Source organism: Tasmannia lanceolata, unplaced genomic scaffold, assembly GCF_043159265.1.
Source record: "Tasmannia lanceolata isolate RefF3 unplaced genomic scaffold, GAP_Taslan_0.1 ptg000023l, whole genome shotgun sequence".
Lineage (NCBI taxonomy): Eukaryota > Viridiplantae > Streptophyta > Magnoliopsida > Canellales > Winteraceae > Tasmannia > Tasmannia lanceolata.
In genome coordinates this window covers 29,279,249-29,296,878 of record NW_027518700.1, presented here as the reverse complement: position 1 = coordinate 29,296,878, position 17,630 = coordinate 29,279,249, and positions in this window count along the sequence as shown.

The following is a 17,630-nucleotide window of genomic DNA, read 5'->3' as shown; positions in this document are numbered from 1 at the left end:
GTTTTAGCGAACTGGGTTTCCAAGCAGCGAGTACCCTAGTTTTAGCGAACTGGGTTTCCAAGCAGTGAGTAACCGAGTTTTAGTGAAGTGGGTTTCCAAGTAGCGTTGGTTTTTGCGTCCGGCCTGGTTCCGGACCAGGAGTGTGCTTCCGGTCTCTGTAGAGACGAGCCGTGGCGAACCAAGCAGTGTGTACCCGAGTTTTAACGAACTGGGTTTCCAAGCAGTAAGTACCTGACTTTTAGTGAACTGGGTTTCCAAGCAGCGTTGGTTTTTGCGTCCGGGTTGTTTTCGGACCATGAGTGCGCTCCCGGTCTTTGCGGAGACGAGCCGTGGCGAACTAAGCAGCGAGTACCCAAGTTTTAGCGAAGTGGGTTCCAAGCAGTGAGTACCCTATCTTTAATTAACTGGGTTTCCAAGCAGCGTTGGTTTTTGCGTCCGGGCTGGTTCCGGACCAGGCGTGCCCTCCTGATCTTTGCGGAGACGAGCCGTGGCGAACCAAGCAGCGAGTACCCGAGTTTTAGCGAACTGGGTTTCCGAGCAGCGAGTACCCGAGTTTTAGCGAACTGGGTTTCCAAGCAGGGAGTAAACGAGTTTTACTGAACTGGGTTTCCAAACAGCGTTGGTTTTTGCGTCCGGGCTAGTTCCGGACCAGGAGGGCGCTCCCGGTCTTTGCGCAGACGAGCCGTGGCGAACCAAGCAGCGAGTACCCGAGTTTTAGCGAACTGGGTTTCCAAGCAGCGTTGGTTTTTACGTCCGCGCTGGTTCCAGGCCAGGAGTAACCTCCCGGTCTTTTCGGAGACGAGCCGTGGCGAACCAAGCAGCGAGTACCCGAGTTTTAGCGAACTGGGTTTCCAAGCAGTAGGTACCCGAGTTTTAGCGAACTGGGTTTCCGAGCAGCGAGTACCCGAGTTTTAGCGAACTAGGTTTCCAAGCAGGGAGTAAACGAGTTTTACTGAACTGGGTTTCCAAGCAGCGTTGGTTTTTGTGTCCGGGCTAGTTCCGGACCAGGAGGGCGCTCCCGGTCTTTGCGCAGACGAGCCGTGGCGAACAAAGCAGCGAGTACCCGAGTTTTAGCGAACTGCGTTTCCAAGCAGTGAGTACCAGAGTTTTAGTGAACTGGGTTTCCAAGCAGCGTTGGTTTTTTCGTCCGGATTGGTTTCGGACCAGGAGTGCGCTCCCGGTCTTTGCGGAGACGAGCCGTGGCGAACCAAGCAGCGAGTACCCAACTTTTAGCGAAGTGGGTTTCCAAGCAGTGAGTACCCTAGTTTTAGTGAACTGGGTTTCCAAGCAGCGTTGGTTTTTGCGTCCGGGCTGGTTCCGGACCAGGCATGCCCTCCCGGTCTTTGCGAAGATGAACCGTGGCGAACCTAGCAGCGAGTACCCGAGTTTTAGCGAACTGGGTTTCCCAGCAGTGAGTACCCGGTTTTAGTGAACTGGGTTTCCAAGCAGCGTTGGTTTTTACGTCCGCGCTGGTTCCAGGCCAGGAGTAACCTCCCGGTCTTTTCGGAGACGAGCCGTGGCGAACCAAGCAGCGAGTACCCGAGTTTTAGCGGACTGGGTTTCCAAGCAGTTAGTACCCGAGTTTTAGCGAACTGGGTTTCCGAGCAGCGAGTACCTGAGTTTTAGCGAACTGGGTTTCCAAGCAGGGAGTAAACGAGTTTTACTAAACTGGGTTTCCAAGCAGCGTTGGTTTTTGCGTCCGAGCTAGTTCCGGACCAGGAGGGCGCTCCCGGTCTTTGCGCAGACGAGCCGTGGCGAACCAAGCAGCGAGTACCCGAGTTTTAGCGAACTGGGTTTCCAAGCAGTGAGTACCAGAGTTTTAGTGAACTGGGTTTCCAAGCAGCGTTGGTTTTTTCGTCCGGATTGGTTTCGGACCAGGAGTGCGTTCCCGGTCTTTGCGGAGACGAGCCGTGGCGAACAAAGCAGCGAGTACCCAACTTTTAGCGAAGTGGGTTTCCAAGCAGTGAGTACCCTAGTTTTAGTGAACTGGGTTTCCAAGCAGCGTTGGTTTTTGCGTCCGGGCTGGTTCCGGACCAGGGATGCCCTCCCGGTCTTTGCGAAGATGAGCCGTGGCGAACCTAGCAGCGAGTACCCGAGTTTTAGCGAACTGGGTTTCCAAGCAGTGAGTACCCGGTTTTAGTGAACTGGGTTTCCAAGCAGCATTGGTTTTTACGTCCGCGCTGATTCCGGACCAGGAGTGCGCTCCCGGTCTTTCCGGAGACGAGTCGTGGCAAACCAAGCAGCGAGTACCCGAGTTTTAGCGAACTGGTTTTCCAAGCAGGGAGTACCCAAGTTTTAGTGAACTGGGTTTCCAAGCAGCGTTGGTTTTTGCGTCCGGGCTGGTTCCAGACCAGGAGTGCCCTCCCGGTATTTTCGGAGACGAGCCGTGGCGAACCAAGAAGCGAGTACCCGAGTTTTAGCGAACTGGGTTTCCAAGCAGTGAGTACCCGAGTGTTAGCGAACTGGGTTTCCGAGGAGCGAGTACCCTAGTTTTAGGGAACTGGGTTTCCGAGCAGCGAGTACCCGAGTTTTAGCGAACTGGGTTTCCAAGCAGTGAGTAACAGAGTTTTAGGGAACTGGGTTTCCAAGCAGCGTTGGTTTTTGCGTTCGGGCTGGTTCCGGACCAGGAGTGCGCTCCAGGTCTTTGCGGCGATGAGCCGTGGCGTACCAAGCAGCGAGTACCCGAGTTTTAGCGAACTACGTTTCCAAGTATTGAGTACCCGAGTTTTAGTGAAGTGGGTTTCCAAGTAGCGTTGGTTTTTGCGTCCGGCCTGGTTCCGGACCAAGAGTGCGCTTTCGGTCTTTGCGGAGACGAGCCGTGGCGAACCAAGCAGTGTGTACCCGAGTTTTAACGAACTGGGTTTCCAAGTAGTGAGCACCCGACTTTTAGTGAACTGGGTTTCCAAGCAGCGTTGGTTTTTGCGTCCGGGCTGGTTCCAGACCGGGAGTGCGCTCCAAGTTTCTGCGGAGACGAGCCGTGGCGAACCAAGCAGCGTGTACCCGAGTTTTAGCGAACTGGGTTTCTGAGCAGTGAGAACCCTAGTTTAAGCGATCTGGGTTTCCGAGCAGCGAGTACCCTAGTTTTAGCGAACTGGGTTTCCAAGCAGCGAGTACCCTAGTTTTAGCGAACTGGGTTTCCAAGCAGTGAGTAACCGAGTTTTAGTGAAGTGGGTTTCCAAGTAGCGTTGGTTTTTGCGTCCGGCCTGGTTCCGGACCAGGAGTGTGCTTCCGGTCTCTGTAGAGACGAGCCGTGGCGAACCAAGCAGTGTGTACCCGAGTTTTAACGAACTGGGTTTCCAAGCAGTAAGTACCTGACTTTTAGTGAACTGGGTTTCCAAGCAGCGTTGGTTTTTGCGTCCGGGTTGTTTTCGGACCATGAGTGCGCTCCCGGTCTTTGCGGAGACGAGCCGTGGCGAACTAAGCAGCGAGTACCCAAGTTTTAGCGAAGTGGGTTCCAAGCAGTGAGTACCCTATCTTTAATTAACTGGGTTTCCAAGCAGCGTTGGTTTTTGCGTCCGGGCTGGTTCCGGACCAGGCGTGCCCTCCTGATCTTTGCGGAGACGAGCCGTGGCGAACCAAGCAGCGAGTACCCGAGTTTTAGCGAACTGGGTTTCCAAGCAGTGAGTACCCGAGTTTTAGCGAACTGGGTTTCCGAGCAGCGAGTACCCGAGTTTTAGCGAACTGGGTTTCCAAGCAGGGAGTAAACGAGTTTTACTGAACTGGGTTTCCAAACAGCGTTGGTTTTTGCGTCCGGGCTAGTTCCGGACCAGGAGGGCGCTCCCGGTCTTTGCGCAGACGAGCCGTGGCGAACCAAGCAGCGAGTACCCGAGTTTTAGCGAACTGGGTTTCCAAGCAGTGAGTACCAGAGTTTTAGTGAACTGGGTTTCCAAGCAGCGTTGGTTTTTTCGTCCGGATTGGTTTCGGACCAGGAGTGCGCTCCCGGTCTTTGCGGAGACGAGCCGTGGCGAACCAAGCAGCGAGTACCCCACTTTTAGCGAAGTGGGTTTCCAAGCAGTGAGTACCCTAGTTTTAGTGAACTGGGTTTCCAAGCAGCGTTGGTTTTTGCGTCCGGGCTGGTTCCGGACCAGGGATGCCCTCCCGGTCTTTGCGAAGATGAGCCGTGGCGAACCTAGCAGCGAGTACCTGAGTTTTAGCGAACTGGGTTTCCAAGCAGTGAGTACCCGGTTTTAGTGAACTGGGTTTCCAAGCAGCATTGGTTTTTACGTCCGCGCTGATTCCGGACCAGGAGTGCGCTCCCGGTCTTTCCGAAGACGAGTCGTGGCAAACCAAGCAGCGAGTACCCGAGTTTTAGCGAACTGGTTTTCCAAGCAGGGAGTACCCAAGTTTTAGTGAACTGGGTTTCCAAGCAGCGTTGGTTTTTGCGTCCGGGCTGGTTCCAGACCAGGAGTGCCCTCCCGGTATTTTCGGAGACGAGCCGTGGCGAACCAAGAAGCGAGTACCCGAGTTTTAGCGAACTGGGTTTCCAAGCAGTGAGTACCCGAGTGTTAGCGAACTGGGTTTCCGAGGAGCGAGTACCCTAGTTTTAGCGAACTGGGTTTCCGAGCAGCGAGTACCCGAGTTTTAGCGAACTGGGTTTCCAAGCAGTGAGTAACAGAGTTTTAGTGAACTGGGTTTCCAAGCAGCGTTGGTTTTTGCGTTCGGGCTGGTTCCGGACCAGGAGTGCGCTCAAGTCTTTGCGGCGATGAGCCGTGGCGTACCAAGCAGCGAGTACCCGAGTTTTAGCGAACTACGTTTCCAAGTATTGAGTACCCGAGTTTTAGTGAAGTGGGTTTCCAAGTAGCGTTGGTTTTTGCGTCCGGCCTAGTTCCGGACCAAGAGTGCGCTTCCGGTCTTTGGGGAGACGAGCCGTGGCGAACCAAGCAGTGTGTACCCGAGTTTTAACGAACTGGGTTTCCAAGTAGTGAGTACCCGACTTTTAGTGAACTGGGTTTCCAAGCAGCGTTGGTTTTTGCGTCCGGGCTGGTTCCAGACCGGGAGTGCGCTCCAGGTTTCTGCGGAGACGAGCCGTGGCGGACCAAGCAGCGAGTACCCGAGTTTTAGCGAACTGGGTTTCCAAGCAGTGAGTACCCTAGTTTTAGCGAACTGGGTTTCCAAGCAACGAGTACCCTAGTTTTAGGGAACTGGGTTTCCGAGCAGCGAGTACCCGAGTTTTAGCGAACTGGGTTTCCAGGCAGTGAGTAACCGAGTTTTAGTGAACAAGGTTTCCAAGCAGCGTTGGTTTTTTCATCCGGGTTGGTTTCGGACCAGGAGTGCACTCCCGGTCTTTGCGGAGACGAGCCGTGGCGAACCAAGCAGCGAGTACCCAAGTTTTAGCGAAGTGGGTTTCCAAGCAGTGAGTACCCTAGTTTTAGTGAACTGGGTTTCCAAGCAGCGTTGGTTTTTGCGTCCGGGCTGGTTCCGGACCAGGCATGCCCTCCCGGTCTTTGCGAAGACGAGCCGTGGCGAACCTAGCAGCGGGTACCCGAGTTTTAGCGAACTGGGTTTCCAAGCAGTGAGTACCTGGTTTTAGTGAACTGGGTTTCCAAGCAGTGAGTACCCTAGTGTTATCGAACTGGGTTTCCGAGGAGCGAGTACCCTAGTTTTAGCGAACTGGGTTTCCGAGGAGCGAGTACCCTAGTTTTAGGGAATTGGGTTTCCGAGCAGCGAGTACCCGAATTTTAGCGAACTGGGTTTCCAAGCAGTGAGTAACAGAGTTTTAGTGAACTGGGTTTCCAAGCAGCGTTGGTTTTTGCGTTCGGGCTGGTTCCGGACCAGGAGTGTGCTCCAGGTCTTTGCGGCGACGAGCCGTGGCGAACCAAGCAGCGAGTACCCGAGTTTTAGCGAACTAGGTTTCCAAGCAGTGAGTACCCGAGTTTTACTGAAGTGGGTTTCCAAGTAGCGTTGGTGTAAGCCCAATGGTTTTTACCTTGGCATTCCCATCTTGTTTTGATGATTCCAATACACAAGTGATCATTTATTACTAATGTGTTTGTTTGTCTAAGTTGTAGATCTTGATAAAGTAAGATCAAGGATGCTTGGATTGAAGGCCAAGAAGCCCACATTGGACCACTAATTGGAAGGCCAAAGTCATCAAGCAAGAAGTCATGAAGACTTGAAGACATGAATAAATTAATATTGAAGACCATTTTTTGTCTTTTAGAATGTAATTGATCCAAACCTAGATTAGGTTTTTAGAGGCATAATTAAAGTAATCTCACACACCCTAAATAAACAAGTGATTGTATTTGTGGAGTTCCAACACCTTGGAACCCTCATAGCAATCCCATCTTGGTTGAGAACTGGAAGTCCAAAAACAGAATTGAAAATCTGCTCTGCATAGGCTTCTCGGAACTCCGAGAGTTTTTCTCATAACTCCGAGATTTCTCGGAACTCTGAGAATTATTCTCGGAACTCCGAGAAATGGTCCAGTAGACTTTTTCCAACTTCTGTGTGGCTTCTCGGAACTCCGAGATTTTTTCTCGGAACTCCGAGAACACTCCAACGGTCTGAAAAAGAGCCGTTTGGAATTTTGCTGGAATTACCGTAATGCCACTGAACGGTCATATTTTGTTTTTCCTATAAATATGGGTGTTCTAAACATACAAACGATGAATCCTAACACTCTTAAACTTCATTTGAATACCCAAGAGTGAATCAAGCTTCAATTGTGCCTCTCATCATCAACTCTAGGATTTGGATCATAGGCTCTCAATTGTACATCTTTTGTAACCCTATTGAAGGGATTTTTTAGTTCTTTCTTTCATCTTTCAAGATTTGTATTCGGGCGAGTATTCGGAGAAGCGGAGCCCTTTTTCTCCGTGGTGAGGATTGCCACCAAGGTTAAAGCAATTGTAACATCAACGGATTTGGTTGGTGGAGTGGAGTAGGCCTCGGGTTTGAGGACCGAACCACTTTAAATCTCGGGTGCACTCTTTCTATCTCTTTGCTCTTTCATTTGCATTGCACCATTAGATTTAACTTGTATGCTTAAAATATTGTTTTTGATCTCTTAATCGGTTTAAGTTTTTCAAATTGGTAAATTCTAGTTTTCTTAAACAACCGTATTCTCCCTCCTCATAGTTGCCATTTCTATTATAACTTGGGACCCCCTATATCGGATTTTCACTTGGTATCAGAGCCTTGGCTCTTAAAAGATTTTAAAATTTTTTGTGAAAGTTATTTCAAAATCTAACTAGGGAAAGATTTTATTTGGCAACTTCTAATTGTGAAATGGCACACCAAATTGGAACCGGACTTCCGGAAGGCCATTCCACAACTAGACCTCCTTTCTTCTATGGGTCAAACTATGGACATTGGAAAACAAGGATGCGCATCTATCTTCTTTCGATAGATGTGGAACTTTGGTACATTGTTGAAAATGGATACAATGTACCTTCCAAACCTTTGGAGGAATGGAATGTGGTAGAGAAAAGGCAAGCTAATTTGAACTACAAAGCAATAAATTCCTTGTTTTGTGCCTTAGCTACCGAGGAGTTTAATAGAGTTGCTCTTTTTGATTCCGCCAAGACTATTTGGGATACCCTTGCAACTACCCATGAAGGAACATCACAAGTCAAGGATTCCAAAATAAACTTGTTAAAGAGCAACTATGAAATGTTTAGAATGAGTCCAAACGAGAGTATTTCGGAAATGTATACTCGTTTTTCTATTATTTCTAACGAACTAGCTAATCTTGGTAAATCTTATCCTAACGATGAGCTTGTGAGTAAGTTACTTAGGTCTCTTCCTCCCCATTGGGATCCAAAGGTGACCGCGATTCAAGAGTCAAAAAATCTCAAGACGCTAACCATAGAGGAGCTTGTAGGATCTCTCATCACCCATGAGATGCTCCTTACTAGCCGACAAGAGGAAAAGAAGCCAAAGGAGAAGGAGAGGGAATTTAGATCCCTAGCACTCAAGGCTTCCAAGGAAGACTCATCAAGTGAAGCGGATAGTGACGAAGAAGAAGCTTTACGAAGATTCAAGAGCTTGTGGAGAAAGAAGCATAAGAAAGATAAGAAAAAGAAAGAAGAAAGTGATGTTGATGGAGCCTTAAGATGCTTCAATTGCAAGAAGATAGGACACAAAAGACCGGATTGTCCACTTCTAAAATCAACTTCCTCTAAGTACAAGGGTAAGAAGGATTGGAAGAAGCATAAGGCTCTTGCCGCCGGTTGGGATGCGTTAAGCACATCGGGCAAAAGCTCAAGTGAAGGGGAAGAAAATAAAAAAGATGATCTTTGCTTCATGACATTCACCCATGAAGTTGAGGTAAACTCTAACCCCTCATATTCTTCATCTAGTAGTAAAAGTGATAGCATACCTTATGATGAATTATGTGAAACCTTGCATACCCAAATTTCCAAAAACAAAGTTCTTAAAAAATCCATTTTAAAGTTAGAAAAAGAACTTGAATTTTTGAAAAGTGATTTATCTTCTTCCATATCTCAAGAACAAGTTACACTTGAAAATCATAAACTTGAGATTAATACCCTTAAGGGTAGTTTGGATGAGAAAACTTGCCAACTTTTAAAATTTCAAAATATGGCAAGCTCCTCCAATTCTTATGAAGATGAAAGAAATGAGCTTTTAGTTCAAACATCCCATCTTCATAATGAAAATGAAAGACTTAGATTATGTTTACATGGATTTCTAAATGGAAATAAAATTATTGACATAATCCTAAGTAAAACTAGTCTTAGACCTCAACATGCTTATCATGATAGGACTAGTGTATCTAACCCTCTTGTTAGATGCCATTTTTGTGGAATGAATGGTCATTACCAATTCCAATGTGCATCCAAGAGTAGGGCTAGATGTGGGACCAAGAAATCTTGGGTTCCCAAAACCCCCATATGATGATATTCATATTGTGTAGATTAGGGGTTTTTGAACTTAAAATTGAATATATTTCATTTGTATGTTTTTTTTGATAACCCCTCTTGTATTGTAAAATTATTTTAACTAGGGGGAGTTAAAATTGAATTTTTCTTTAAAAAAGGGGAGCTTTAAAATTGTAAATTTTAAACCCTTATTTTTCTTACCCCTTCTTTTTGTTGATGACAAAGGGGGAGAAGAATCTAGAGTAAAGTCTCTAGTGTAAGAAAAATGTGAAAAGAGTATATGCTTTGATTTGTAAATCTCTTGTGCTTGTCATCATCAAAAAGGGGGAGATTGTAAGCCCAATGGTTTTTACCTTGGCATTCCCATCTTGTTTTGATGATTCCAATACACAAGTGATCATTTATCACTAATGTGTTTGTTTGTCTAAGTTGTAGATCTTGATAAAGTAAGATCAAGGATGCTTGGATTGAAGGCCAAGAAGCCCACATTGGACCACTAATTGGAAGGCCAAAGTCATCAAGCAAGAAGTCATGAAGACTTGAAGACATGAAGAAATTAATATTGAAGACCATTTTTTGTCTTTTAGAATGTAATTGATCCAAACCTAGATTAGGTTTTTAGAGGCATAATTAAAGTAATCTCACACACCCTAAATAAACAAGTGATTGTATTTGTGGAGTTCCAACACCTTGGAACCCTCATAGCAATCCCATCTTGGTTGAGAACTGGAAGCCCAAAAACAGAATTGAAAATCTGCTCTGCATAGGCTTCTCGGAACTCCGAGAGTTTTTCTCGGAACTCCGAGAATTCTCGGAACTCCGAGAATTCTCGGAACTCCGAGAATTATTCTCGGAACTCCGAGAAATGGTCCAGTAGACTTTTTCCAACTTCTGTGTGGCTTCTCGGAACTCCGAGATTTTTTCTCGGAACTCCGAAAATTCTCGGAACTCCGAGAATTATTCTCGGAACTCCGAGAATTATTCACGGAACTCCGAGAACACTCCAACGGTCTGAAAAAGAGCCGTTTGGAATTTTGCTGGAATTACCGTAATGCCACTGAACGGTCATATTTTGTTTTTCCTATAAATATGGGTGTTCTAAACATACAAACGATGAATCCTAACACTCTTAAACTTCATTTGAATACCCAAGAGTGAATCAAGCTTCAATTGTGCCTCTCATCATCAACTCTAGGATTTGGATCATAGGCTCTCAATTGTACATCTTTTGTAACCCTATTGAAGGGATTTTTTAGTTCTTTCTTTCATCTTTCAAGATTTGTATTCGGGCGAGTATTCGGAGAAGCGGAGCCCTTTTTCTCCGTGGTGAGGATTGCCACCAAGGTTAAAGCAATTGTAAATTGGCACCGATCTTCGCCAAGGTTAAGAAGATCAAATAGTGAAGCCATCAACGGGTTTGGTTGGTGGAGTGGAGTAGGCCTCGGGTTTGAGGACCGAACCACTTTAAATCTCGGGTGCACTCTTTCTATCTCTTTGCTCTTTCATTTGGATTGCACCATTAGATTTAACTTGTATGCTTAAAATATTGTTTTTGATCTCTTAATCGGTTTAAGTTTTTCAAATTGGTAAATTCTAGTTTTCTTAAACAACCGTATTCTCCCTCCTCATAGTTGCCATTTCTATTATAACTTGGGACCCCCTATATCGGATTTTCAGTTGGTTTTTGCGTCCGGCCTGGTTCCGGACCAAGAGTGCGCTTCCGGTCTTTGCGGAGACGAGCCGTGGCGACCCGAGCAGTGTGTACCCGAATTTTAACGAACTGGGTTTCCAAGTAGTGAGTACCCGACTTTTAGTGAACTGGGTTTCCAAGCAGCGTTGGTTTTGCGTCCGGGCTGGTTCCAGACCGAGAGTGCGCTCCAGGTTTGTGCGGAGACGAGCCGTTGCGGACCAAGCAGCGAGTACCCGAGTTTTAGCGAACTGGGTTTCCAAGCAGTGAGTACCAGAATTTTAGCGAGTGGCGAAGCAAGCAGTGAGTACCCGAGTTTTAGTGAACTGGGTTTCCAAGCAGTGAGTACCCGAGTTTTAGTGAACTGGGTTTCCAAGCAGCGTTGGTTTTTTCGTCCGGGTTGGTTTCGGACCAGGGGTGCGCTCCCGGTCTTTGCGGAGACGAGCCGTGGCGAACCAAGCAGCGACTACCCAAGTTTTAGCGAAGTGGGTTTCCAAGCAGTGAGTACCCTAGTTTTAGTGAACTGGGTTTCCAAGCAGCGTTGGTTTTTGCGTCCGGGCTGATTCTAGACCAGGCATGCCCTCCCGGTCTTTGCGAAGACGAGCCGTGGCAAACAAAGCAGCGAGTACCCGAGTTTTAGTGAACTGGTTTTCCAAGCAGTGAGTACCCGAGTGTTAGCGAACTGGGTTTCCAAGCAGTGAGTACCCGAGTGTTAGCGAACTGGGTTTCCGAGCAGCGAGTACGCTAGTTTTAGCGAACTGGGTTTCCGAGCAGCGAGTACCCGAGTTTTAGCGAACTGGGTTTCCAAGCAGTGAGTAACAGAGTTTTAGTGAACTGGGTTTCCAAGCAGCGTTGGTTTTTGCGTTCGGGGTGGTTCCGGACCAGGAGTGTGCTCCAGGTCTTTGCGGCGACGAGCCGTGGCGAACCAAGCAGTGTGTACCCGAGTTTTAACGAACTGGGTTTCCAAGTAGTGAGTACCCGACTTTTAGTGAACTGGGTTTCCAAGCAGCGTTGGTTTTTGCGTCCGGGCTGGTTCCAGACCGAGAGTGCGCTCCAGGTTTGTGCGGAGACGAGCCGTGGCGGACCAAGCAGCGAGTACCAGAGTTTTAGCGAACTGGGTTTCCAAGCAGTGAGTACGCGAATTTTAGCGAGTGGCGAACCAAGCAGTGAGTATCCGAGTTTTAGTGAACTGGGTTTCCAAGCAGCGTTTGTTTTTCCGTCCTGGCTGGATCTGGACCAGGAGGGCGATCCCAGTCTTTGCGGAGACGATCCGTGGCGAACCAAGCAGCGTGTACCCGAGTTTTAGCAAACTGGGTTTCCAAGCAGTGAGTACCCGAAGTGAACTGGGTTTCCAAGCAGCGTTGGTTTTTGCGTCCGGGCTGGTCCAGACCAGGAGTGCGCTCCCGGTCTTTACGGAGACGAGCCGTGGCGAACCTAGCAGCGAGAAACCGAGTTTTAGCGAACTGGGTTTCCAAGCAGTGAGTACCCGAGTTTTAGCGAACTGGGTTTTAGAGCAGCGAGTACCCGAGTTTTACCGAACTGGGTTTCCAAGCAGTGAGTACCCCAGTTTTAGTGAACTGGGTTTCCATGCCTCGTTGGTTTTTACGCCCTCGTTGGTTTTTACGCCCGCTTTGGTTCCGGACCAGGAGCGCGCTCCTGGTCTTTCCGGAGACGAGCCTTGGCAAACCAAGCAGCGAGTACCCGAGTTTTAGCGAACTGGGTTTCCAAGCAGTGGGTACCCGAGTTTTAGTGAACTGGGTTTCCAAGCAGCGTTGGTTTTTACGTCCGGGCTGGTTCCAGACCAGGAGTGCCCTCCCGGTCTTTTCGGAGATGAGCCGTGGCGAACCAAGCAGCGAGTACCCGAGTTTTAGAGAACTGGGTTTCCAAGGATTGAGTACCCGAGTGTTAGCGAACTGGGTTTCCGAGCAGCGAGTACCCTTGTTTTAGCGAACTGGGTTTTCGAGCAGTGAGTACCCGAGTTTTAGCGAACTGGGTTTCTAAGAAGTAAGTAACCGAGTTTTAGTGAACTGGGTTTCCAAGCAGGATTGGTTTTTACGTCCGGGCTAGTTCCGGACCAGGAGTGCGCTCCCGGTCTTTGCGGCGACGAGCCGTGGCGAACCAAGCAGCGAGTACCCGAGTTTTAGCGAACTAGGTTTCCAAGCAGTGAGTACCCGAGTTTTAGTGAAGTGGGTTAACAAGTAGCGTTGGTTTTTGCGTCCGGCCTGGTTCCGGACAGGAGTGCGCTTCCGGTATTTGCGGAGACGAGCCGTGGCGAACCAAGCAGTGTGTACCCGAGTTTTAACGAACTGGGTTTCCAAGTAGTGAGTACCCGAGTTTTATTGAACTGGGTTTCCAAGCAGGTTGGTTTTTGCGTCTGGGCTGGTTCCAGACCTGGAGTGCGCTACAGGTTTGTGCGGAGCCGAGCCCTGACGGACCAAGCAGCGAGTACCCGAGTTTTAGCGAACTGGGTTTCGAAGCAGTGAGTACCCGAATTTTAGCGAGTGACGAACCAAGGAGTGAGTACCCGAGTTTTAGTGAACTGGGTTTCCAAGCAGCGTTAGTTTTTGCGTCCTGTCTGGTTCCGAACCAGGAGTGTGCTTCCGGTCTCTGCGGAGACGAGCCGTGGCGAACCAAGCAGTGTGTACCCGAGTTTTAGCGAACTGGGTTTCCAAGCAGTGGGTACCCGAGTTTTAGTGAACTGGGTTTCCAAGCAGCGTTGGTTTTTACGTCCGGGCTGGTTCCAGACCAGGAATGCCCTCCCGGTCTTTTCGGAGATGAGCCGTGGCGAACCAAGCAGCGAGTACCCGAGTTTTAGAGAACTGGGTTTCCAAGCAGTGAGTACCCGAGTGTTAGCGAACTGGGTTTCCGAGCAGCGAGTACCCTTGTTTTAGCGAACTGGGTTTTCGAGCAGTGAGTACCCGAGTTTTAGTGAACTGGGTTTCTAAGAAGTGAGTAACCGAGTTTTAGTGAACTGGGTTTCCAAGCAGGATTGGTTTTTACGTCCGGGCTAGTTCCGGACCAGGAGTGCGCTCCCGGTCTTTGCGGCGACGAGCCGTGGCGAACCAAGCAGCGAGTACCCGAGTTTTAGCGAACTAGGTTTCCAAGCAGTGAGTACCCGAGATTTAGTGAAGTGGGTTAACAAGTAGCGTTGGTTTTTGCGTCCGGCCTGGTTCCGGACAGGAGTGCGCTTCCGGTATTTGCGGAGACGAGCCGTGGCGAACCAAGCAGTGTGTACCCGAGTTTTAACGAACTGGGTTTCCAAGTAGTGAGTACCCGAGTTTTATTGAACTGGGTTTCCAAGCAGGTTGGTTTTTACGTCTGGGCTGGTTCCAGACCTGGAGTGCGCTACAGGTTTGTGCGGAGCCGAGCCCTGACGGACCAAGCAGCGAGTACCCGAGTTTTAGCGAACTGGGTTTCGAAGCAGTGAGTACCCGAATTTTAGCGAGTGACGAACCAAGGAGTGAGTACCCGAGTTAGTGAACTGGGTTTCCAAGCAGCGTTAGTTTTTGCGTCCTGTCTGGTTCCGGACCAGGAGTGTGCTTCCGGTCTCTGCGGAGACGAGCCGTGGCGAACCAAGCAGTGTGTACCCGAGTTTTAACGAACTGGGTTTCCAAGCAGTGAGTACCTGAGTTTTAGTGAACTGGGTTTCCAAGCAGCGTTGGTTTTTGCGTCCGGGTTGTTTTCGGACCATGAGTGCGCTCCCGGTCTTTGCGGAGACGAGCCGTGGCGAACTAAGCAGCGAGTACCCAAGTTTTAGCGAAGTGGGTTCCAAGCAGTGAGTACCCTATCTTTAGTTAACTGGGTTTCCAAGCAGCATTGGTTTTTGCGTCTGGGCTGGTTCCGGACCAGGCGTGCCCTCCCGATCTTTGCGGAGACGAGCCGTGGCGAACCAAGCAGCGAGTACCCGAGTTTTAGCGAACTGGGTTTCCGAGCAGCGAGTACCCTTGTTTTAGCGAACTGGGTTTTCGAGCAGTGAGTACCCGAGTTTTAGCGAACTGGGTTTCTAAGAAGTGAGTAACCGAGTTTTAGTGAACTGGGTTCCAAGCAGGATTGGTTTTTACGTCCGGGCTAGTTCCGGACCAGGAGTGCGCTCCCGGTCTTGGCGGCGACGAGCCGTGGCGAACCAAGCAGCGAGTACCCGAGTTTTAGCGAACTAGGTTTCCAAGCAGTGAGTACCCGAGTTTTAGTGAAGTGGGTTAACAAGTAGCGTTGGTTTTTGCGTCCGGCCTGGTTCCGGACAGGAGTGCGCTTCCGGTATTTGCGGAGACGAGCCGTGGCGAACCAAGCAGTGTGTACCCGAGTTTTAACAAACTGGGTTTCCAAGTAGTGAGTACCCGAGTTTTATTGAACTGGGTTTCCAAGCAGGTTGGTTTTTGCGTCTGGGCTGGTTCCAGACCTGGAGTGCGCTACAGGTTTGTGCGGAGCCGAGCCCTGACGGACTAAGCAGCGAGTACCCGAGTTTTAGCGAACTGGGTTTCGAAGCAGTGAGTACCCGAATTTTAGCGAGTGACGAACCAAGGAGTGAGTACCCGAGTTTTAGTGAACAGGGTTTCCAAGCAGCGTTAGTTTTTGCGTCCTGTCTGGTTCCGGACCAGGAGTGTGCTTCCGGTCTCTGCGGAGACGAGCCGTGGCGAACCAAGCAGTGTGTACCCGAGTTTTAACGAACTGGGTTTCCAAGCAGTGAGTACCTGAGTTTTAGTGAACTGGGTTTCCAAGCAGCGTTGGTTTTTGCGTCCGGGTTGTTTTCGGACCATGAGTGCGCTCCCGGTCTTTGCGGAGACGAGCCGTGGCGAACTAAGCAGCGAGTACCCAAGTTTTAGCGAAGTGGGTTCCAAGCAGTGAGTACCCTATCTTTAGTTAACTGGGTTTCCAAGCAGCATTGGTTTTTGCGTCTGGGCTGGTTCCGGACCAGGCGTGCCCTCCCGATCTTTGCGGAGACGAGCCGTGGCGAACCAAGCAGCGAGTACCCGAGTTTTAGCGAACTGGGTTTCCAAGCAGTGAGTACCCGAGTTTTAGCGAACTGGGTTTCCGAGCAGCGAGTACCCGAGTTTTAGCGAACTGGGTTTCCAAGTAGTGAGTAACCGATTTTTACTGAACTGGGTTTCCAAGCAGCATTGGTTTATGCGTCAGGGCTGGTTCCGGACCAGGAGGGCGCTCCCGGTCTTTGCGGAGACGAGCCGTGGCGAACCAAGCAGCGAGTACCCGAGTTTTAGCGAACAGGGTTTCCAAGCAGTGAGTACCCGAGTTTTAGTGAACTGGGTTTCCAAGCAGCGTCGGTTTTTTGGTCCGGGTTGGTTTCGGACCAGGAGTGCGCTCCCGGTCTTTGCGGAGACAAGCCGTGGCGAACCAAGCAGCGAGTTCCAACGTTTTAGCGAAGTGTGTTTCCAAGCAATGAGTTCCCTAGTTTTAGTGAACTGGGTTTCCAAGCAGCGTTGGTTTTTGCGTCCGGGCTGGTTCCGGACCAGGCATGCCCTCCCGGTCTTTGCGAAGACGAGCCGTGGCGAACCTAGCAGCGAGTACCCGAGTTTTAGCGAACTGGGTTTCCAAGCAGTGAGTACCCGGTTTTAGTGAACTGGGTTTCCAAGCAGCGTTGGTTTTTACGTCCGCGCTGATTCCGGACCAAGAGTGCGCTCCCGGTCTTTCCGGAGACGAGCCGTGGCAAACCAAGCAGCGAGTACCCGAGTTTTAGCGAACTGGTTTTCCAAGCAGTGAGTACCCGAGTTTTAGTGAACTGGGTTTCCAAGCAGCGTTTGTTTTTGCGTCCGGGCTGGTTCCAGACCAGGAGTGCCCTCCCGGTCTTTTCGGAGACGAGCCGTGGCGAACCAAGCAGCGAGTACCCGAGTTTTAACAAACTGGGTTTCCAAGTAGTGAGTACCCCAGTTTTATTGAACTGGGTTTCAAAGCAGGTTGGTTTTTGCGTCTGGGCTGGTTCCAGACCTGGAGTGCGCTACAGGTTTGTGCGGAGCCGAGCCCTGACGGACCAAGCAGAGAGTACCCGAGTTTTAGCGAACTGGGTTTCGAAGCAGTGAGTACCCGAATTTTAGCGAGTGACGAACCAAGGAGTGAGTACCCGAGTTTTAGTGAACAGGGTTTCCAAGCAGCGTTAGTTTTTGCGTCCTGTCTGGTTCCGGACCAGGAGTGTGCTTCCGGTCTCTGCGGAGACGAGCCGTGGCGAACCAAGCAGTGTGTACCCAAGTTTTAACGAACTGGGTTTCCAAGCAGTGAGTACCTGAGTTTTAGTGAACTGGGTTTCCAAGCAGCGTTGGTTTTTGCGTCCGGGTTGTTTTCGGACCATGAGTGCGCTCCCGGTCTTTGCGGAGACGAGCCGTGGCGAACTAAGCAGCGAGTACCCAAGTTTTAGCGAAGTGGGTTCCAAGCAGTGAGTACCCTATCTTTAGTTAACTGGGTTTCCAAGCAGCATTGGTTTTTGCGTCTGGGCTGGTTCCGGACCAGGCGTGCCCTCCCGATCTTTGCGGAGACGAGCCGTGGCGAACCAAGCAGCGAGTACCCGAGTTTTAGCGAACTGGGTTTCCAAGCAGTGAGTACCCGAGTTTTAGCGAACTGGGTTTCCGAGCAGCGAGTACCCGAGTTTTAGCGAACTGGGTTTCCAAGTAGTGAGTAACCGATTTTTACCGAACTGGGTTTCCGAGCAGCGAGTACCCGAGTTTTAGCGAACTGGGTTTCGAAGCAGTGAGTACCCGAATTTTAGCGAGTGACGAACCAAGGAGTGAGTACCCGAGTTTTAGTGAACAGGGTTTCCAAGCAGCGTTAGTTTTTGCGTCCTGTCTGGTTCCGGACCAGGAGTGTGCTTCCGGTCTCTGCGGAGACGAGCCGTGGCGAACCAAGCAGTGTGTACCCGAGTTTTAACGAACTGGGTTTCCAAGCAGTGAGTACCTGAGTTTTAGTGAACTGGGTTTCCAAGCAGCGTTGGTTTTTGCGTCCGGGTTGTTTTCGGACCATGAGTGCGCTCCCGGTCTTTGCGGAGACAAGCCGTGGCGAACCAAGCAGCGAGTTCCAACGTTTTAGCGAAGTGGGTTTCCAAGCAATGAGTTCCCTAGTTTTAGTGAACTGGGTTTCCAAGCAGCGTTGGTTTTTACGTC